Genomic DNA, 24277 nt, shown 5'->3' on the forward strand with positions numbered 1-24277 from the left:
CAAGAAAGTCACATGAGTTCTCTAGACCTCAGTTTCACCATCTAGAAAATTGAAAAGCTGTACTAAATGATTTTCAGTGCTCTTCCAGATCTAATATTCTATAGTTAAGGTTTTGAGGGGATTTGACTGGGCTAATCTGTTGATCTATTCCCAGCCCCTCCCCTTTTCTTGTCTTCTCTGTAGAAGTTGGAAAAGCTAGAAATCCTCTTTACCAGCCTTTCTTGCAGTTAGCAATGGCTATGTAATGTAGTTCTGGCCAATGAGATATAAGCAGAACTCTATAAAGAGGAACTCTAAGAAGCCATTTGCTTTTCAGATGAAAGGGATGACATCACTCCTGCGGTAGGCAGAATTCTCAGATGCCCTCTTGGTGTACGTGCCCTGTAGAATCCCCTCCCTTTAGTATGTAGAATCATGGGATATCACCCCCATGATTATGTTACCAATCGGTTGACTTCGAGTCAATCAAAAGGAAGATTATCCTAAGTGGGCCTCACATAATCAGGCAAGCTTTTCAAAAGAGATCATTTCCTGCTGGCCTCTTAAAAGAAAGCAACAGCCATGGTGTGAACTACTTTGGAGCAGCCTCTAGGAGGTGAGAGCCTCAGCCCTAGGAGCTGAATTCTACCAACTATCAGTGAGCTTCAAAGAGCACCCTGAGCCTCAGAGGACATGCAGCCCCAGCTGACACCTTGTGATTATTTGAGCAGAGAACTCAATTAACCACTGATCAGACTCCTAACCCATAGAAACTGTGAAATAACAAATTTGTGTTGTGTTAAGTTCCTATGTTTGTGGCAATTTGTAACATAATAATGGAAAACCAATACAGCTCCTTTTCACTTAGTCTCAAAAGCTGAGCACTTAAAAAACCATCTTGTTATCATAAAGGAAAAGTCAAATAAATCACAGAATCTCTGGCCTTGACCTCTTGCATGTCTAAACCATGGTCAGCAGCTGCTTTTCTCCAAACCTTTTTTTACACCAGAAAAAGAAATGTCTATTTGGATAAGCCAATACAAGTTAGCAAGCTTTTCTTTTATGTGCATTTAGAAATCATTTCCAACTAATAGAGCAAACTTCTGAAAGTAGCATGAGCAAATTTTTATTGGTTCATTGGCAAACATTTCTAAGGAATCTATAAGGTTTCAGATAGAACACACACACACACACACACACACACACACACACACACACACCAAGAATAAAAAAAAATCTTTGCCCTCAATAGGCTCATAGCCTAGTGTTGGAGGAAGGGGTTGTGAGGAACAGCAGGAGGGGGTGGGCAGAGAAATCAGGATACAATTAAAATCTATATAGAGTGATTTAGGCTATGATGGATATAAGAAGGTCTTGGGAAAGCTCAAAGAAGGGATACCTAGAACAGACTTTAGGGCTGGCTGGGAGGGAAGGACCGGATCTGGAGGTTTAAGATGTGGAGCAGAACTATGAGGGGTGAGTACAAGTCCCTCAGGAGTGAAATTCTGGCATAGAGAGGAGTAGAGGTCAGTCAGCCAAATAATTGACAGCTACCAAGCACCTAGTGTGAGGCTAGGGAATGTGCCAGATGCTTGGTGCTGGCCTCCAGGTTCTTGTAATCATCCCTTATCCCTGATGGAGCAGCATGAGTATTCTCCCTTGTCTAAGGAAATGGAAATGACACCTGACACTCCATCCTGTTGCCTGCTCCCCAGATTAGTGCCTTTGACAGCTGCCCCAGATGTAATCACACCCAGAGAACCCAGAGAGCAGCTTACCCATGGAAGGATCTAGGACAACGTTCTTCAGGAATGTGTTGTGCACAGGGAATTCAAGAAATTAGAAATGGATTTGACAGGGAAGACAAGCCCTTCAGCTTCTGAAGTAGAATCTCAAGGGGGGTTCAGGCTTAGTCAAACCACGTCATCTCTCCTCTCAACTTCTCGTTCTTACAGCCTAGGATTTTGCTTGGAAGTTAGACAGCCCCTGCAAATCTCCTTGAAATAAGTAAAGGAACAAATATGTCAAAATACTAAAATGTGAATTCTGAAATAGGGCCTAGAGAAAAACACTGGAGGTAAAAAGACTTAAGGCAGATACTGTTGCAGGAAGTTGAGAGCAACAACAAAATAAACCTTATTTCATCCACTGACCTGTTTTCATCATGTTGGAAGAGCAAAGATGATTTGGAATGCTAAAAATAAGAGGTACATCAGGGGCAGGGGGAACTATGTGTTTTTATCTCAGAGGACATCCAGTCCAGCCTCCCCTGGTTTTCCCGGGATGCTGGGGAAGCTTCCCACATGGCAGCAGGTAAGGAGCTTGCCTGGGACCTAGAGGTTTGGTTTTTTCTTCAATTTTTTAAACCGTCAGATTTACTGATGTTTAATATATATAAAATATACATATTACATATATGCCTATATAATATAGAATACAGTAAAATTCATCCTTTTTTCTGTGTACAGTTTGGTGATATTTGACAAATGTGTACCATAGTGTAATCCACCAAGAAGACGACATCCATCACCCCACCAGGCTCCCTCTTGCCCCTTTCTAGTCAGTTCCCCCTACCATAACCTCCAACCCTGCAACTAGGAACTTAATTTCCATCCATATAGTTCTGTCTTTTCTAGAATGCCATATAAATGGAATCATACAGTATATAGCCTTGTATGGATGGCTTCTTGCACTTAGCATAATGCAAGGCCAATTTTTAAAAGCTCTAATGTTGTCTTCCAAGGTCGTCTTTCCTTGTGATCTAAGACTCAGTGGGTGAGCATCAATGTGCATGCTTGCCTTAACAAATTCATTGGAGTATGACTGTAGACCGTAAATCAAACCTGCTGAATACTAAGCTGTTTCTCTTTGTTATCTGTTTGGATGTGTGTCAAGCTACACTTGTACGATGCAAACACTATAGTAGCAATGAATTTATACATGAATGTTGTTCTATTTATTAGCATTTAGAAATGCATAATTGCATTTTAATCAGTCAAGAGCATTTATGGGCCTATACTATTGGCCTCAAGGAACTTGCAAAGATAATTTAAAAAGACAGCATATAATTAAATCTATAGAATTTTACTGCTGAAAGGAGTTTTAGGGATCATCTAGTCATAGCTTCACAGAATTTCACAGCTGGCAGTGACCTTCAAGATTTCCCAGACACACCCATCATCTCAGATTTGAATTTCCTCCTGGGCAGCAAATTCTAAGAGCAGACAAGTGATGTAAATTTGTGTGAAAGTAGCAGTAGAGAGTAATAGGGCTTGAGGCTCACTGAAGAGGGTATGGTAGCACCTATGGTAATTAAAATTCAATGAAAAAAATCAACACTGTGGAAAACCAATAAATATACATCTCTGGGCTTGAGTCAGTCCTTGGGTTATTTTCTACAATAGCCTTCTCAAGCTTTCAGCTGGTGTAACAGATACTACTGAGACCCTGACTTATACACTTTTCATTCTTCCCAGTTCATTGTGTGCCAGCCTGGCTTTTAACTGCCAGCACAGCACCAGGCAGGCAGAAAATGGCAGAGGACTAATGGTTTCTTGGAGTGGTTTTCAACCTCAACTGATGGAAATTTGTATATGAACATCTCAGCTCTCTCAGGTTGTTAGGAGGATAACTGAGGTGAGTATTTTACACTGGCCTCCAGGATTTCCAAGTGGGATTAGAGTTCCTATTTCTACATTGGACTCTTGTGTGAACAGTATATCCTTCACTTCCAGCATCCTTTTCTTGTCTTACTTCTGCTTTTCCTACCACTCTTTCCTGGGATCCCCTGCCGGATAAGCTATTTGTGTGTGGATCCTCTTCTCAGGGTCTACTTCTGTGAGAAAATCTCAGGTTAATGTAGCCAGTGAATACTCAAACACTTCTAGAGATGAGGGACTCACTGCATCCCCAGACCCTTGAGGCTGTCTTGGGAAATCTCCGACCCACAGAAATATCTTCCCCTTACTAAAGTGAAACTGTCTTTCTATGACTGGCTAATGGTTCATTCTATGGGACTAGATACTATTGCCTAGAAATATCCCTCTTTAGAAAGAAACATTCAACCCAATTCTTAAATTGTTTAATTATTCTTGAATATATTCTACATCTCACTCATTTATCTACAAAAGAAAAATTGTTAATTGGTATACAAAAGCAGTAGTGAGAATCTGAAGTGACAAATGCCCAGGAGAGGGAAGGTTGGAAGAGGATAATGGACTTTCCTCATCACATGGGATGGAAACTAGATCCATAGTTATTTAAATGTTAAAGGAAGGGTCAATCCAGAAGACTGGAGGACATGACATCACTTTGTCTACATAGATAATACACGTATTATGTATATCATTCATGGTCTTAGTTTTTCACTCGGGAAAGCATCATGAAAATGTGCTATGTCTTGATTTTCAGCCTGACAGTTTTCAGGCACCGAAATTTGTTTACCAGTCAAATGTTTAATGTTTGTTCCCATATATAGTACCTAACAGGGCATCAAATACTTTGTAAAGGTGCTGGTATGGCATTAAATTCTCACCTTCCTCCCAAGAGGCATATTTTGGGCCTCTTTAAAAGGCAAGGAAGGTTCTGAACTGTCTGAACAATGTCCTGATAGCATCTCCCTATTCCTTCTCACCTTAAGAGAGAAAGGAGAGCTTCTGGAGAACAAAGAGCTGGGCAAAATGGAGTGCAAACCAGTATGACAAGTAGATTTCAGAACCCTGATGAACATCCCTTCTGACACTCTGTTCAAAATAAAGTACTTATTGAAGAGTTCAATGGACTAGTTTCCAAATTTTGAGAGTACTTCGAGGACATACATGGGTATGTTTTCACAACCAATTTCTGGGATACACTGAAAGGACTGATTACTTGCTAATATGTTTTTTCTTATACAAGACTACTCTGTGAATATGCATTCCTGAGTATTTATGAATAGTTTTTTTTTTAATTTTTGAGAGAGAGAGATAAACAAGTAATTACTAAATTCAAGGCTACACCTATTCCTCCCACTTCTCCATCTGATATAATTACAGTAAGTCTGGGTTGTGCATATCTGAACATTTTCTGGTTTTGATTGTCAAGCAATCAAATAGCATTTCTCGCCCCCATTCAGACCCATAATTTAGAAGCTTCTCTACAGTGACACTTAGTGCAGTTTAATTATAATGCTCTTCAATCCAGAAAGCTATTTAAAGGACGATAGAAGCTGTGCATTTTCAGTCCTTTCTCTTAAAAACGATTCAGAAATGTATGTGTAGCTGATCCCAAATTGAAACTTGATACCTGTGTTGTGCATGACTTTGAACAGCAATGCGTTTTCCTTTATAGAATGGCTGATATTTTAAAATATATGTTTCTTTCCACGAAAGAGTACCGAGCACAGTTATGTCATTTTGAAACTTTTTCACCACGACAACTAGAAGAAAGCATGTAAAATTTCACAGTCATGTGCATTCTGTTTCCAGCAAATACTTTTTCATTTAAAATGAAATTCTCAAGCCCCAAATGGGTAGGTGTTTTAATTCAGCATTAAAATAAAGAACTGCTTTTTCTGGACATATTCTCTTCCCTTCCCTGGCAGTTACTGGTACCAACTTGCTCTTAATTATCTCCCATTCAATGCTAGTCATAACTGCCTGCCTACTTCACACTCAGGCCAGCCCACGGTACTCACCCTGGCCCCCTCTGTCTGAATCATCTTCTTCCACCCACGTCCTTTCCCACTGCCATTTCCTTTCTCACTTCAGTGCTCTTTTCAGAGGGACATTCTTGCTTTTCCAAAGCTTTTTTTCTTCATTCTGTGTTATGTCCCCTTTATATTCTAGAAAACTGCAATTCTAAGGGAATTTTCTTCCCATCACTGAAGGCAAATCATGCCTAATACATCGTAGAATCTGTGCTTCTCAGCTACCCATTAATTCTAGTGTACTTCAGGGAAAAGTAGGATTTGAGAAACTGGACATTCGTTACCTTCACTCTAACATGCAAAAGATAAAACAGAGTCATTTTTTTAAGTTTCTACCTTGGCAGAGACAAAGGGGCAATTTAAATAGTCAACCTACAGTTTGACATTCCTGTTTCCAGGATTCTCTCACTGATTTTTTTTTTAAATTCTACAATTAAGTCCTTTTTTTTTTTTTTTTTTTGCTTCCATATCTTGGCTATTTATTTATTTATTTATTTATTTATTATTTTTTAAAATAATTTTTTATTATGTTATCTTAGTCATCATACAGTATATCCTTAGTTTTTGATGTAGTGTTCCATGATTCATTATTTGAGTGTAACACCCAGTGCACCATGCAATATGTGCCCTCCTTAATACCCATCACCGGCCTGTCCCAATCCCCCCCCCCCCCAAGCCCTCAGTTTGTTTCCCAGAGTCTCTCATGGTTCATTCCCCCTTCTGTTTACCCCCCCCTTCATTTTTCCCTTCCTTCTACCAATCTTCCTGCTATTTCTTAGGTTCCATAAATGAGTGAAACCATATGATAATTGTCTTTCTCTGCTTGACTTATTTCACTTAGCATAATCTCCTCCAATCCCATCCATGTTAAGTCCTTTCAAATCATTAACTTTCAAGTCTCCGTTTTTTTCTTAGGCATAAATGCTGACTGAAAGGCTCCTACAAAGTGTGGGAGCCTGGAGGCATAAGGATTTGATACCTGGAGGTATCCAAGCTCTGACCAGCTAACAGAAACTTTGTGTTAATATTAGCCCAGACCATGAAAGCACAATTAAATGTTTCATCTGTATGCATTATTTACTTAGTAATAACATTTTCAGGAGGTATCCATGCATGAAGATAAATCCTGGGCATGCATAGGACAAATCATTTGTCATTATCTTACCAAGACTCCTTACATAGGTCTTGCAGTGACCCCAACAAGCAAAGGGAGGAAAGAGGAAGCCAAGGTTAAATGGTCAGTGATGGCCCCATTGAGGAGGTCCCTTTTCATTAAGAAGTTTACAGTTAAAAGAGATACCCTTGGCCCAACTCCTCATATTATATGGGAAAAATGAAGTTCAAAGTCCTGACCTGTCCGAAGTCATTAGGGAATTAGTTTTTAAAAAATTAGAACCCAAGTATCGGGGCATCTGGTTGGCTCAGTCAATTAAGTGTCTGCCTTCGGCTCAGGTGGTGATCCTGGGGTCCTGGGATCGAACCCCGCATCTGGCTCCCTGCTCATTGAGGAGTCTGCTTCTCCCTCTCCCTCTGCCCCTCCTCCCTACTCATGCTTTCACTCTCTTTCTCTCTAAAATAAATAAATCTTAAAAAAAAAAAAAAAGAACCCAAGTATTGCCACTGACAAAAGGAAATCTGTCTTTGTGAGTGCCTGGCACTGTGCTGTTCCCTTTTATCATTTCACCAAGTCCTCACAATAACCCCACAGAAAGGCATCATTATCCCCATTTGACAGATAAGAAAACCAAGGGTCATGAAGGTAAGTAATTATTCCAAGTTGACACACATACTGGGCAAGTGATGCTGCCACATGGACCTTCTTGCGGATGTTCACAGCTAACGGTTCACAGCTTTGCGAGCACTCACACAGGAAGTGCCAGGCAGTGAACTGAGCTCTTCAGAGTATCATCTGACTGAAGTCTCACAACAACCTCTGCGCTGTTGTTTATATGTATCATCTTTACCTCCATAATGAAAGCATGGGATTTTAGGCTTCTTTTGTGCCTTTTCTGCTATTTTGTTGTTGTTGTTATTTTTTGTTTTGTATGTCTCTTTAGACACAAAGACCATTCCAAGAAACAGATGGCAAATGGCCCTTTCACATGTTATTGCCTGGAGTCCAAACTGCCAGTGTATTTTAGGAGATAAGAAAGTAATCATACTCTCACAACCCTTAGCATTTTCCCCTAAGGACTGAATGGAAAGTATTTCTTTTCTTTTCCTTTTTTTTTTTTTTTTAAGATTTATTTATTTATTTGAGAAAGAAAGAAAGAGAGAGAGAGTGGTGGGAGGGGCAGAAGGAGACAGAGAATCCTCAAGCAGACTCCACACTCAGCGTGGAACTCAACACGAGGCTCAATCTCATGACCCTGAGATCATGACCCTGAGATCATGACCTGAGCCAAAATCAAGAGTCAGCAGCATAACCAGCTAAGCCGCCCAGGTGCCCCAATGAATGGAAAGTATTTCTGAGGGAAGATGAATGAGGGATGAAAGATGGCAGCCCTGCCTATCCTTGGAAGTTTGCCAGGGGGAAAATGAACTGAGAGGAGGTGCTTAAGATCTTTGCTCTTACTTTAGGTTTGATTGGGTGGGAAAATGGAGATGAGGGGAAATGTGTTTTTATTATTTTAATTCATCTGCAGTTACACACAGCACAATTCTAACTGCTTAACTCAGAAAATAAAGCAATCTACATTTAAATAAAGTTCTGACTTGTGTCACTAACAACCTATGCATCAAAAATGAGGTAGGGAAAATTAGGAGATATAGATGATAAAAATAACAAAATTTAATGTGTAGTTTCTTTGAAGATTTGTGAACAGACCTTCCAAATCACAATAATGCATTTTAAATGTGACACATTAACTTGGTACTCACTTCATTCAGTCATCCCCCTCTGTCTCCAAACCTTCTCAATGCCCCCACCCAATGTCTGGAACACACTCCCTTTCTCAGCTCTATGAGCTCAAGCCTTTTCAATTGTTCAATCATCCCTAAAATTCTTACCTTTCAGGATGTTTTTTGTACTAACTGGAAGTGTGGTGGTGATTTCCTTTGGAATATCTGTCTGAAACAACCTTTTATTCACTTATAAAATGAAAGTCTAGATTAGATCATTGTTGAGGTGTCTTCCAGGTCTTAAATTTTATGTGTTTCTAGTGTAATGTATTAAATCAACAAACATGTATTGAGCACCTACTAAATGTCAGGCACTGTACCAGAAATTGGGGGAATCAGGATGCAGTTCCTCTCCTCAACCACCTTATTCTTTGGCAGGGGAGAGGGGATCAGAGATGACTATCACTCAATATTAAAAATGATAAAATCAAGGTATGTGCACAGGGATCGAGTGGCTAATTCTGTCTAGGTGGTTGATTAAGTAAAACACAGAGAAGATAGCATCTGAGTTGAGCCTTGAGAAATGAGTTAATAGACCCAGACAAGAAGGAAAGAACTTTCTGGACAGAGGGAGCAGCTTGAGTGATGCCATAGAAACATGGGAATATCTGGGTAGAGCAAAGAGAGCATAGATGAGCATACTGGTGGGGCAGTAGGACTAAGACCATATCCTCTGAGAAGTCAGTTATCCAGTATATTAGTAATCTAGGGCTGCCATACAAAATACTACAGACTGAATAGCTTAAATAACAAAAATTTATTTTCGCACAGTTCTGGAGGTTGGAAGTCCAAGATCAAGGTGTTGGCAGGTCTGGTTTCTCCCCAGGCCTTTCTCCCTGGCTTGCAGACAGCCACCTTTTTGCTGCATCCCCTCGTAGCCTCACAGCAACCAGACTAGCTACCATCAGGTCAGTGTATTAAACCTCAGTCATCCCATTCATAAGAAAACCCTTAGGCCTCACCCAAATGACTGCATATTCTGATTTTACATTTAATTTTTAAGAGAGTTTATTTGTTTTGCCACTTTAGGACTGAAATAGGGAATCCTAGAAGAAGAAGACTTTTGTTAATAGCAATAAAAAATGGTGGCTGACAGACTATATTTTCCAAAGATGGCTGCAACAACCTCTTCCAACCCTCATGCTCTCTTCCAGTGTAATCTTGCCACTGCCCCATTAAGAAGTGGAGTCTCAATCTCATTCCCTTGAATCTGGGGCTCACCTTATGACTCACTTGTTATTAACACAATGGCACTGCATGATTTCTGAGGCCACAAGAAAAGGCCATGAAACTTGCACTTGCTTCTCTTGTAACGCTTACCTTCTGGAAGCCCCACTTTGGGGCCTTCCCTCTCAGAACTCAATCACCAGGCTGGGAACAGTGCAAGCTGTGTGAAGACGCTCCGTGTAGGTGTTCTGGTCAATGGTCCCAGCTAAACCCAGCCTTTAGCTATTCCAGCCCAGGTGCCAGACAGGTGAGTGAGATGCCATCCTGAAACTAGATCCTCTAGTCCCAGCTATTCCAGACATCATCTATTAAAGTCACTCCTGCTCATCTGAGTCTTCCTAGCTGAGGGGCCAGACATCATAGAGCAAAGAAGAGCTGTCTCTACTTGCTTATACTGAATTCCTGATCCATAGAATCTAAGAATATAATAAAATGATTTTTTTCATGGTGCTAAGTTTGGGATGACTTATTAAATAACAATAGTAAATGACTCAGACAATTAAACCACTAAGGGAAGAAAATTTTTGAAAAAATACTTACAATAGATGTATGGAATTGTTGAATCACTATATTATACACCTAAATGTTGTTCCTGAAAACTTCCCTATTTATAATATAGTATATGATTTGATGCTCACAATAATATCCAGTCTCATTAAGAAAATGTTAAATTTGGTTCAGGATATATACCTTTAGAAGGGAAGAGAAATAGATCACACAGTTTAGAAAGATATACCTCAAATTGGTTAATATTTAAAATGTTTTGGTGCTTTAAAAGGAATGTAAGTTTCCATTATCAGGAAAATTAAAATACATAAACATTATCGTTCTTTCATAATATGGATAAATTAGGCTTTACTATAATTTTTAACTGAATGTATTTCATATTTATTGGTGTTTGTGTTGCTTGCCAAGAGTCAGTCTTGAGAACTAGCATACACATTAGGTTTTTCAACAAAAAATTTGAGGAGGCTTTGATGTTTGCTTAACCAGTTTCATACCCCATTAGGTATACCACATATGGATAGAATCATCATTAAGAAATACACTTTGACAATGGTAATGATGTTAAATTATGACCTCTCTAGAGACCAGGGACCGTGCACTATTATTCATTTGTGTATCTCTGATATTGCCTTAGTTCAGTGCTTTGTATGTAACAGAAGCTCAAAAGCAATTTAATGAATTGAATTAAATTGACATAATTATGATTAGATCTTTAAATCACTTATGTCTAAAATTTTTCTCCAGAACACTATAGAGAAATCAGCAAAAAGATCTGAAATAATTATCCCCAAGTAATACAAAATAGCCATGTAAAATACCACCCACTTTTAAAATGGATATACAAATGCATTACAATAAGCACACCGCATGAGAGACTTCTCTAATTTTATTTCCATGGAGTTTCACACCATTAAAGTGGTATTATAAAGAGCCCAACTGCAGTTCAGGTCAAGACTAACATTGAATGAGGATTCTGCATATGGTTACATACACTTGTCTATATGTGTATGTGTGTGTGCACATGTGTGTATGTTTAGAAGGAAAGCAGATTTATTAGCAGAAATAGAACTTCAGGTCTCATAATCCCATCACAAATATTCTTTGCAATGAGCAGACGGTGACTGGGGCAAAGCAGGGCCTGATGGATGGCTCTAAGGAGACAGAGGGCACAAGCAACCATATTAACATCAAGAGTGCTAGCTTTCCTCCTGGAGACCAGCAAAGCCAAAGTACTCTTCCCACCCCGTGAAGGCTCTCACCCTGATGCTCCCACTAGCATTCATTCTAGTAGAGCTGGGCCCCTGACTAGAGACAAGTCAGGTAGAGGTTCCCTCTCAGTTGATCTATTGTACAACTCAAGATTGCAGGGATAAACTGTTGACGAAATTTTATCTTTGCTGATAACTTAACTGTGTGCAGACAGTATAATTGCAGCTGGGGATGCAATTAAAATTCAACTCAAAATATATGGTCCCTATCCTTGAGAATTTATAAACCAGGGAGAAAGATAGGCTCAGATATTTCTAGCTAGCTATAGTCATTTCTGACTGTAGAAGTCAGATGCTGATCTATGAAATGAGTAAAGTGTTAGATGGGGAATCTGAGGAGGGGGGCCGTTACCTCTGATATTTTGGAAGAAGATACAGATCTCACTTGAATCTCACTTTTGGTAAATGGTTCTGATTAAAACAATTAGCACTATGAATTTGTAAAATGCTTTTAATAAAACAATAATAAAATTATTTAATTTATTGAATATATACAAAGTCCAGGATACCAGCACTATGCTATGCACTCAACTATTCCTCCTTTTACCCTTAAAAGAGCCCTAGAAGTAGGTACTGTTATTATCCTTGTTTTAATAAAGAAGTTGAAGTTTAGAGAATCAACTTACCCAAGGTCATACAATAAGAAAATGGCAGAGCCAGGATACCAGTCCACATCTGTCTGACTCCAGAGCTCAAGATTTGATTTACTACTTTGAAACGCACATCTCTGTCTCCCCCAACTCGTGTGTGTGTGCGTGTGTGTGTGTGTGTGTGAATTTTATTTTATAAATGAAGACACTGAGATTTGCAAAAGTCAAATGACTTCCTTATTTCTATATCATTGAAAGTTTTGACAAAGAAAGCCAAAAGACATTAAACAAACAACAGAGTACACTATCTTCAAATAGTATATCCACAGAGATCAGGATATTTCAAACTAAATTTTGCACTGCTCAGTGTCAAGAAAATATCTGTGTTCCTTGCCTCCACAATATATGACTGATATTTAAAAATATTTCTATGTTCTGATTTTCCCTTGCCCTTAAGAAAGAAAAATTTAACACAAGACTTAATTTGTAACTCAAGATTTATCTGCCTTTATCAACGCAAGAGTTATTAGTTGTCTTGAAGATTTTCCAGTTAATTCCTAATTAATTATATATTTCAAATTGCTTGTAATATGTTCCTTTTTAAAAAGAGTAGAGAGCTTTATTGGTAGGTTACAATTATAAGATTATACAGTTCCTACAACTAATTTAAAAGTGATTAATGAAGACTCAAGTTTCAAAATGGCAGGAACATTATTTCAAAAATGTTAATTTCCCGCTCATTGAGAGCAGCAAGAACCTCTTCAAATATTTATCTTCAAAAGTGTCAAAATTTCCTATACCAAAATATATAGACCACAATTTTTGAAAAAGATTTCTATGGCATCTGGTGACACAATGAGTTATATACCATATCATATCAACCATTCTATCCATCTGGAATAGGAACAAGGAACTCTCTGTAGCTTGTATTATTCCCTTTAAAGCCCAGGAGGCCATAATTCCTCTCCACTTGAGAACAGAATTATATATAGCCTTCAACCAGAAAGTTAGTCAACTGATCCCTGGTTTCCAAATTAACCAACAAGTATATAACTAGGGCACAATGCTAAAGAAAATGTACAGGGGCACCTAAGTGGCTCAGTTAAGTGGCCAACTCTTGATTTTGGCTCAGGTCATGATCTCAGGGTTTTAGGATTGAGCCCTATGCCTGGTTCCATGCTCAGCGGAGAGTCTCCTCAAGGATATTCTCTTTCCCTCTGCCCCTCCCCCTGCTCACACTCTTTCTCTCTCTCTCTCTCTCAAATAAATAAATAAATCTTAAAGAAAAAAAAAAAGAAAAAGTACAAATGGACATCTGGTATCTCATACTGGAATAAGCAAAGAGCAAAGAGCAAACTTAAGTATGTGCTTAGGGTACCACAAAATGCCAAAAGAGTTTAAAAGTAGTTATTAAGGGGTGAAAGTGGACTTTAATGAACTACATTACATTGACTTTATGAACATATTTTTAAAAAAATTTTATGGCAGGGGCACCGGAATGGCTCAGTTGGTTAAACCTCTGCCTTCGGCTCAGGTCATGATCCCGGAGTCCTAGGACTGAGGCCGGCATCAGGCTCCCTGCTCAGTGGGGAGTCTGCTTCTTCATCTCTCTCTGCTCACCCTTCTCATGCTCTCTCTCTCTCTCAAATAATTAAATTAAATTTTAAAAAATTTTTGAAATACATATATGAGAGGTTGAGGGGTGGGGAAGGCCTTATAACCTTTTTAGTGGTTGGGGTTGCTTAAGGCAATCAACCTTATTTATATCTCAAAACAGAACAATTTGACGTAATATACAATTGATTAGCCAGAATCCCCAAAAATGTGTTTATTTATGACAAATATTGGAAACTTTTAATTCAGTTCATAAAATGGTTCTAGTCAACAACAGAGCCTATTTCTAAGTTATTGTCCTTATGTGACTCAGTGTTTCAACAATGGATTGTTTAAGCTGAGGCTTCAATAGAGATTGCAGATATACATCCCTGGATGTTTATTGAATGCATAAATTAATGAATGAACTAGAAGCAATAAACCCGGATTCAAAATTCACTTTTTTCTTTTTTCATTTCTAATCTGTGACCTTGGATCACTTACCTTGAGCTTAGGTTTCCACAGCCATAAAATGAAAATTATATACTATATATACTTTATGGAGTTGTTAGGATGATCAAATGAGATAATATAGTAAGACCATCTCATAAAGGTAGTTAAATATCTTATTTGGGTATGGGAGAATTATAAATGAGACACCTATTTGAAGAATTGTATTAAAATCCTTTATAACCTTCCCCTAATCATTCATTCAAATAGATATAGAATACTATAGGCATGGTATTAGGTACAGAGAAACTTTCGCGATAAAGACTCAGGAAATAAGATGTTTTATGTCCATTTTGACATAGTCTACAAACTATGTAGTCTTTGATATAGCCTATAATTCCTTGTACTTTCAACCTAACCATCTCTCTGTGGTGTCCTTCCATCTTTGAGAATAAGAGAGGAGGTGAGAGTGTCTGTTTTACAAATTGCCTAGTGATTTTCAAAACTCAAAGTTTAATGGTTTGTTTTTTTATAGAGTCATGATATAGGTGCTAATGTCAAAACTGCCCAACCAAAATATCATCCCCTCCATGACCTCACAATCAAAATATCATCCCCTCCATGGCCTCACAACCAAAATGTCATCCCCTCCATGGCCTCACAACCAAAATGTCACCTCCTCTTGAAACCACCCTCTTTCTCTCTGGTCTCCAGGATCTGTCTGGATCACTGTCTCCTGGCCTCCCTGCCCTAGCTCACTTGGCTCCTAACCTGACCTTCAGCACACTCTTCAGTCATTCCCCATCCTGAACAGCTTCTCCATCCTCTCTCCCTCCTGCCCCCAATCTGGTTAGGGGCCTTTCTCACCCTTAGAGTAGGGTATTCAATGAAATCAAGTTTGGTTTTTTTCTTTACTGAAAAGACATCATCTCAAACATGTTAGTGGAAACATTAATTCACCTTTGGAGCAGATTCCTTTGCTTTAGGAAAATCACTAGAATACTTTTATAAACATAATAACCACCTATTATTCTTAGAGAAAAATGTTAAGTCACCATTCATCTGAAAGCTGGTACTTCAGACAAACATGTTAAATGTGCCATTGATCAACATACATTTTGCTATCTTTAGCATAAATACACCCTTGCAGAGACAGATATATTTTTTTTCCTAAATATGGATTTAGTCTTATGCCTGAAAATTTTCCCCCTCCCCTTGGGAGATATGAATGTCTTTTATACAAAAATTTTCTTACAGATTTGTTTAGAACAGTCTATACCAGGAGCCAGGTCTTACCTTCTCTTAACATCATGCTGCAGTAAAGAACCAGAATGGCCTTGTAACAGTTTTACCATGGCTAAATTGTTGGCAACCCACCCATGGGTTTTTTTTAATTGAATAACCAGACTTTGAAGTACGTCTTTTAAATTGTTACTATCACCTTGCCTATTCTCCTAAGGCTAAAGAGTACCTGGTGGATGAGGTTGAAGAAATTGGATGTTTCCATGGTCAATCATTCTAGGGTGGAAGATGAGGCAGGCCTGGGAATGGACTGGAAGAGGGCAGACTTCTTTCTAGTTATAGACAAAGGAGAGGTTTAAGTGTAAGAACTCCACAACACAAAGATGCCTGGGGGACCTGCCACGTCTCCAACATACAATACTAATTTATTTATATTTAAGATTAATGGAAGAGTCTAAGAGTAGCAAGTAACTTTTCGGCGCAGTTGAGTTACAAGGTACTTTCTGTATGGTGCTTGAGTTATCCCTAAGCCTTCAGTTAAATCTTAAGTGTTATGGTAGGTTTGGCTGTGCTCTAGGAAGGGAAAGCTCTGTATACACCAACTGTAAAACGGAAAAGAGCAAAAGCAGCATGGAAAGACATTTATAGGACTTCAAAAACTAAGCTGTAGGATCTGGAGCTATAACATCTAGATCAGGATGGCTGGTCAATTGATCAGTGACTACCTGGATAGACTGTGGGACATGGAAGTGTTCCTTGGGGATTTATAGAAATTATTCAGGAAGTGAATCCAGTAAAAGAACAGATTTCTCACAATTCTCTCTGAGGTCTATTGCTATTGTTTTGGGGACTATTGATGCAAAAGCACGTGCCTTTTAAAGGTTAAAAGAATTTGGATTCCATTTTTAAATTCACTTTGTCTTTTCTACAAAACCATCAGCTTATTGATAATAAGAACTATGTCTTCTTTATCTTTGCATCATCACAGTTTCTAGAACAGTGTCTAGAACACAATAGTTGCCCAAAAATGTTTGCTGAGTTATGCATGGATAAAGTCTTTCACAACATTGTCTTCAACTTGATGATCTGACTTAAGTCAATAGTCTTATTTAAAACTGGTTATGAGAAATACACTGAAATAGAATTAGTAAGATGCCTCAATCTTCTTTATTATAAGGCTATTGCTATAACTTTCAAGTTGGAAAATATGTTTTAAGCACAAATTCCTGCAAAAAATCTGTGCAATCATATTGCCAGATAATCAGGAAACCAGAGGTGACCCGAAGGTCACCTTCACTTTACGCACGAGGAAATCAAAGCCTCAAGTAATAAAGTCACTTGCCCAATGTCACACACCTCGCAAATTATGGAGTAAGGGCTAGAATGTACCTGTTCTGATTCATTGCTCTTCTTGGTACTACATTATATGCTTCTACTAAATCCCACCATTCATAGGTTCATGTTACTCTGAAACAATTGTTGGTATAGAGATTTTTTTTTTTACCATCATACTTTGCTTAACTTTATGAGTTTTGCAGATCCTTAAAAGTCTTCAGAAAGACCTATGCTGGGGCCCCACCCTAAGTTAGTAGGACTTAAGCACTGGTATTTTAATAAAAAACTGCCCAAATGATTCTAATTGCAGCTCATATTAAAAATCATTGCCCTGAAATTGTTTTATTCAATGTCCTTATCCATTTTCCAATTCTTTTGTCCACCTCTCCCAATTTCTCCCTCATGCCCTACTCTATGGTTAAGTAGGAAACACAGAATGCAGAGTCCTCATTTTGGGTTTCACTACTGACTGGTGGGAACTTCCTAAATTAGTGAAGTTCAATGCAAAAAATATTTAATTTTACATTAAACACAAAAGATATCACCACTTGTGTGGGACAACACAGTATTGCATTATTTTAGAGAATAGGCTTCCATAAAATCATGACCAGAAAGAAACATATAATTCATATTTCAGCCACCAGGGAAATTTTTACCTGTAGATATACATCCTCTTTGTTAAAAGTCTTCAAGGAGAAGTATCTCATATTTCCCTTCATCATTCTTAGCCACACTGCTAAGAATGTTTTTTATTTAACCAATTCAGTGGCAATGAAGAACAATGAATAGATTGCCTGTTTACTTATCTTTACTCGTGGACTCATGAATTCATAACTTGGCCTTTTTCCCTTCAGGCTAATAATAAATGAGTTATCCTGTCATTAAGGCCTAAATTTTTCAACCATTTAAATTTTTCATTCCTCTTCTCTGAACAGCATCAGACCTCTGTATGATAAAGTATTTATCTATGTTTTAACATATCATTTGAAGATGAAAAATGCAATGAGGTCATCATTTTCAAAAAGATTAATTTAAGAGAAAGAGAGAATGAGAGAGAGACAGTGTGTGCATGTCATTGGGGGGAGGGGTAGAGGGAGAGCGTCTCAAGAAGACTCCCCACCTGAGCTTGGAGCCTGACAGGTGGGGGGCTCAATCTCATGACTCATGAGATCACGACCTGAGCCGAAACCAAGAGTCCGATGCTTAACCCACTGAGCCACCCAGGTGCCCCTAGCAATGAGGTCATCATTTTTAAGTATTATAGTCACCAGGTCATAAATCATAACTACCTTGCCTTGTATCTGAAAGCAGAATGCAAACATAATGCTTTCTTCCTTTGGTAATGTCTATAATTTACACATAGCATTAATAAGGCTCTGGGTATAATTCAAATGTACAGATTACACTCACAATGCCATAAACATAAGCTTTTCTTAGAGCAAACTGTCACTGAAGCACCAACTCAGATAACAGAATTAGTCATTAACTCTTCAGGCAGCCTTTACATTTTCTTTATGGAGTATTTTCTATGCCCGTCGTAATATTGTGCCATTTTTACCAACTAGTTAAGATTTCATTGTATAAACAGTAGCTGAATATATTCATGTCAAAGATAATCATTCCTTTAAAAGGTTTCTTTGTCAGGTATTCATTAAAGTAGGTTTCACTTCAAAATGATAGTCACTAATAAAGGGCAAACATCTTACCCATTTGGCAGGTTTTTAAAAAATAATTTAATTCTATTAGCGCTGTATCAAATCCTCAGCCTATATTAGGTCTCCTATATTAACAGCACAAAGATCTGTTTTATGAATGCACACAACTGGTGGGCATACAAAGTGAAATCATCTGTGTATCATATAAAAACCACAAAACAGGAAACCACAAAAGGGATGATGTTCCTGGGTGCATCAGAAATTAATTATTGGACATACCTATTTGCACCACTGCTATCCTTTGTAAACAGTGCTTCCACTTTCTTATATTCGTCTTCAGAAATTCATTTTGTAATAAATTCCCTAAATAAAAGCTTCTCCCCAGCTGATGTTTACCACTCCAAGCTGCATGAAGCATTGGCATTTTGCTTCAAGACAGGAGGTAAGAGGAATAAATACAGTGCCAGCTACATTTCCTCCAGATCAGATATGTGAATGTTATGAGCATTATAATGGGTAGCGTGGGTGACACAGAATTTCACAGAAACGCCTACACAAAGAGCAGCTCTTCTTCAGAAGGCACAACAGACACCATTTTGTCTCATTCCAAAGCAGTTCACAATCTTCTCCAGTTTTTCAGTTGAAGCTTTCAGATACAGTTTTTTAAAATCTAAACCTGATATAATATGATGAATTTTTAGGAGGGCAATTTGATTTCTAGACAGTGGGAGAGGGAATAGATAGGTACAAGAATTGAGGTCACAGCTTGTAAATATATCTGAATTCTCTGAAGGAGCAAAGTGAGAATAGCCTTTATGTACAGTCACATGGACACTGATAATCATTAAATTAAAGCCAATATGAAAAATAAACATCCATTCTTAGATTACTTCATCGGAGAGAACCACATTTGCCTGGGAGCTTGGTGACGGGGGTGGAGGAAGGGATTTAGGGTAAGAGTAAACGATGAATCCCACTCCATGTCGTTCTGTGGAGATATGTGAGAAACCAGCTGTGGACTCCTGCGTAGGAAGCCTCACCCTGGGAGCCGACCTACTGGGACTGTGGGCTAACTGTGAATGCAGCACTGTAGCTGTTTCAGGAGATAATAGGTGATCAGCGGCTTTGTGTGCTTTTGTGGTTTTGTGGGGCGGGGGTGTTGTTGTTTTGTTTTGTTGGCAAGTCAAAACATATATCTAAGTCAAAGTCAGCTTTCAACACTGTAATTTGACATTTTCCCAAATTTAGTGTTAGCCCTTATATAATTTTGGGGTGTATCTTTAAGAACTCCCTCCAACCCCAGGGGCACATTCTTTTCTATATCCTGAGTACTATCCATCTTCATCCTTTAAGAGAAGATTTTATTTTATTCTATTTAATTTTATATATGTGTTATTTATGTGTTATTTGTTATACACATAAAATTTTACCATTTTAAAGCGTACAATTCAGTGACATTTACTACATTCACAATGTTGTACAATGATCACCACAATCTAGTCCAAGAAAATTTTCATCATTCTATTTCGTTTTTTGCATTTTCATATTGAACTTTTTGGCTTTGTTTGTTGTTGTTGTTTTCAAATTTTTGTTTAAATTCTAGTTAAGATGTAGTGTAATATTGGTTTCAGGAATAGAATTTAGTGATTCATCATTTACATATAACACTCATCACAAGTGCCCTCCTTAATACCCATCATCCATTTATCCCATCCCCTGCCCAACATTTTCATCATTCTAAAAGGAAAGCCCCTACTCATTAAACAGTCACTCTACATTACCCCCTCCTCTGGCCCTTGACAACCAGTAATATGCTTCTATCTCTATGGCTTTGCCTATTCTGGATATTTCATATAAATGGAACCATACAATATGTGCCCTTTTGTGTATGACTTCTTTCACTTATAATGTTTTCCAGGATCATCCATGTTGTATCTATATCTGTTTTGAAACAACAGGAAGTCATATGGAGCCTAGTCTGGTTAATAAGCTAATATTATTTGAAAAAAGTTTAAGTGGTATTATAATGTAATGATATTAATTTTCCTATGTGTCTTATGTTTTGCTTTTTATGCCTTTGAGTATATAGGTTCTATCTACACTTAAAAAATACACACAACTAAATAAACATGACAATACAGTATTACCTACACTCAAAGTATAAGTCTTTTTTTTTTTAAGATTTTTTTTTTATTTATTTATTCGACAGAGATAGAGACAGCCAGCGAGAGAGGGAACACAGGCAGGGGGAGTGGGAGAGGAATAAGCAGGCTCATAGCAGAGGAGCCTGATGTGGGGCTCGATCCCATAACGCCAGGATCACGCCCTGAGCCAAAGGCAGACGCTTAACCGCTGTGCCACCCAGGCGCCCCTCAAAGTATAAGTCTTGCTTGGTTACTGTCAAGTAGACTTTTATAAGGTTCTCTTTGCAGGAGGCAGGGGTTGGTTAAAGGATGTTACACCGAAGACGTTATACCGGAACTATGACATCTCCCTAATGAATAATGTGAGGTATTCATAAATCAGATCTCAGAGGCAAAGCATTCAAATTAGGCTTTTGTAGTCTCTCTTTGTAACATCCCTCCTGTTTAATTTTTCCCTTTTCCAGTTCTCCGACAAAGGTGAAGTACCTAGTTAATAAAAAATATTTACTCTAAAATATTTATGACTTACTGAACTTAGAAACTAATGGAGAGATACTTGCTTAATTCTACAAAATTAATTGCCTTTGGAGCAAGAAGTAGAGAAAAATATTAAGAACAAGATCTTTCCTAGTCCCCTCAAATCATACCACATGGACCAATGTGGTCCTCAAACTTCTGTGTGTCTAAGAATCACTGGGATATTTATAAACAATATAAATTTCTAGGCCCCAGAGATTCTGATTCAATCTGGGTGAGGATCAGAAATCTACAGGTTTTGGTTTTTTTTAAAGATTTATTTATTTATTTGAGAGAGTGTGTCCACACAAGGAGGTGCAGGGAGAGGGAGCATCTCAAGCAGACTTCCGGCAGAGCACAGAGCCCAAAGCAGTGCTTGATCTCATGACCCTGAAATCATGACCTGAGTTGAAACCAAGTGTCAGTCCCTCAAACGACTGAGCCACGCAGGCACCCCAGAAATCTATACTTGTGATAACTATCCTAAATTGGTGGTTTTCAAACTTTAGTGTGTCTCAGAATCGCCCTGAGAGCTTGTTAAAACACAGATTTCTGGACCCTATTCCCAGAGGTTTTGATTGAGTAGGTCTGGAGCAGCTCCTGAGAATTTACCTAACAAGCCCCCAGGTGATGTTGGTGCTGCAGGTTGGGGACCATATTCTGTGGTCTTTGGTGATTCTAAAATAACTGTGCCTTGGCACGCCTGGAGACATACTGATAAACTAATCACACTTCTGTAAATCAGGCTAAGTTGTGTGGCAGTCTGTGATAACATAGCATGACTTTCAAAATGATGGAATAAAATAAAGCTCTGTTCCTAGCTGGGAAGCATCAGTACATTTCACAATTTTAATATTGTACCATTTTAATATGAAAAATCAGTCGTGGACCAAAAACCAATGCATGCAAAACAATATTTTCTTTTGACGTTCAGGTGTGCATATAGAAATTTTTAAAGTCTTGTTGTAGATTTCATTTAAAATAATACATTAAGGAGGGCACTGTGTTGTGATGAGCACTGGGTGTTCTACTCAACTAATGAATCATTGAATACTACGTCAAAAACTAATGATGTACTATATGTTGGCTAACTGAACATTATAAGAAAACTTGGAAAATAAAAAAATTAAAAAAAGAAACTAGAATTTTCTAAAAATGTAATAAATAAATAAATAAATAAATAAATAAATAAATAAAATAATACATCAAAAAAACCACCCAAAGCGCTAAGAACGTCACTGTTTAACAGCTTTGGGTTTCAATTAGAAAACTGATTCAGGAGTACACCCTACTGGATGTTTCTGATATTGCAAAGGAAAAAATTGTGAAAGTTTTAGCATTTAATATCTTTCTTTTATGTAGTAATTTCTTTCTATATTTCTTCATAAGAATGGTATAATGGAAATGTCATGAACTTTGGAGGGCTCAACATCTTCCTTTTCTTTGTGAGCCTCTTTGCTATGTTATGTCACCTTAAGCAAGTTACTCAAGCTTTAGGTTCCTACTCTGTATAACAGGGTAACATAATAACCACCACCCAGCAGAACAGTTGTGAAAAATCAGTGGAATAAAACATTTAGATTCCCAGTACAATGCTGGACTTGTTTTGGAACTTATGACCTTTATACAGATCCATGTCTACATGTGCACATATGTATCACCAAACAGAAAAGATAAAAAAAAAAAAAACACTTTCTGATTTTTCTGTATAAGTTCCCCCAAACTTAATTCTGCTTCAAAGCAACAATATTTACCAGAACATGTGGGGACTCCACGTTAGTACCCCTCTGCGTTTTGATTTCTGACAGTTCTATGCATTAATGAATCAGGGAAGACTAGGCCCTGGTAAAGTCACATTATTTTTACTGGTATTAAAATTTTATAATGAAGTGAAGCATTCCAGATAAATAATTTCCTGTAAATAAGTTATTTAAGTAGAATCCATACACAGTGCCTTCAGTCAATTAATTCTTTAATGTTTTCCCTAGGGGAGGACATTTGTAAGCTGGTCCTTACCTAAGATAAGCACTAGGAAATGACATCACATTGATGTCAAGGCCCAAACTGTGATGTCTCCAGACCCTAATTGTGCTTAGGAACTCATCACATTTTGAGGCCCTCACATCTCCCTTTTGATTCATAGAGGGTCCATGGTGATCTCATGTGTGCTTGGGAACTGGTCCGTGCATATTTTCTGCTGTAGCCTCCTGGTCAAGAAATCCAGAGATATGATTCGGTGACCTACAGTAGGGCTCCAGAATGTTTATTAAAACAAGTGATCCAGGAGATTCTGATGAAAGGTATCCAAGGGTTATATAATGTAGGAAAAAATCCTACATGGGAAGCATTGTCCTAGGAACGAGCAGGAGTTGGTTTTCTGCTCCTGCTTGCTGTAATTATTGGAATAGAATCAAGCAGTACTTCTACATTCAATAAGAACTCTCATTAGCTAGGCAGAATATCAGTTATGATTACCAGGGGCACTGTGGTTCAATTTAAGTGTCCTTTTGATTCTAGTGTTGCAAACTACCATGATTTATGAGGCCCTTGTTGCAGTAAAAGACAATTATTAAAAGTGATACTATCCCTGCCTCCTTACCTGCTGCCCTATATTAGAGTCAGATTGTTTAAGCTAGCTCAGGGCCCAGCAGAGTGTGGCACAGAGAAGGCATCCAGTAAATACATGTTGAATGAATCCTTGTGTTGCCATAGTACCAGTTACTTCAAAGATTGGGGTTTATTTGGAAGATATATTTTTTAGACTCAATATTCATGATCAAGCAGTCTTTCCAAGCTTTGAGTGCCTATCCAATGTAGCTCTACTCCAGATAACTCAGGGATTTGGGGAAGTTTGAGTCCTGGTATGCCCAGAGAAGACTAGCTACGTAAGATAACTCTGGCTCCCCGTCATTCACTTACAGCAGCTTATCAAAAATCACATTCCTTCAACATTCTTAAAATAGCGTTAGACTAGGGCGTGTATGAAGTTCACATGAAGAGGAAATTAATTGGGACTCAATGTTTTGAATAGTTATATGGGGATTAGGCAGGTTCTATTATTAAAGGTCAAGTGTTAGACAAGTAAGTAGGATTTCTTTTTACCTTGGGTAATACTTGTTAGTGTTCTTAAAGTAATGTGGATTTACTTACAGAGGTCACATGATAGTTCCTTCTTACTTCTAAT

General features: G+C 38.1%; 1 protein-coding gene across 1 annotated transcript in view; it reads right to left on the reverse strand.

Annotated features, from left to right (window-relative positions):
- NEMP2 (nuclear envelope integral membrane protein 2) overlaps window positions 1–24277 on the reverse strand; it is a 336857-nt gene that overhangs the window by 243937 nt on the left and 68643 nt on the right. Inside the window, exon 3 of the mRNA XM_057303573.1 lies at window positions 15673–15775. The gene's annotated coding sequence lies outside the window, so the exon portion shown is untranslated. The remainder of the gene's footprint in view (window positions 1–15672; window positions 15776–24277) is intronic.

Source organism: Ursus arctos, unplaced genomic scaffold, assembly GCF_023065955.2.
Source record: "Ursus arctos isolate Adak ecotype North America unplaced genomic scaffold, UrsArc2.0 scaffold_1, whole genome shotgun sequence".
Taxonomy (NCBI): domain Eukaryota; kingdom Metazoa; phylum Chordata; class Mammalia; order Carnivora; family Ursidae; genus Ursus; species Ursus arctos.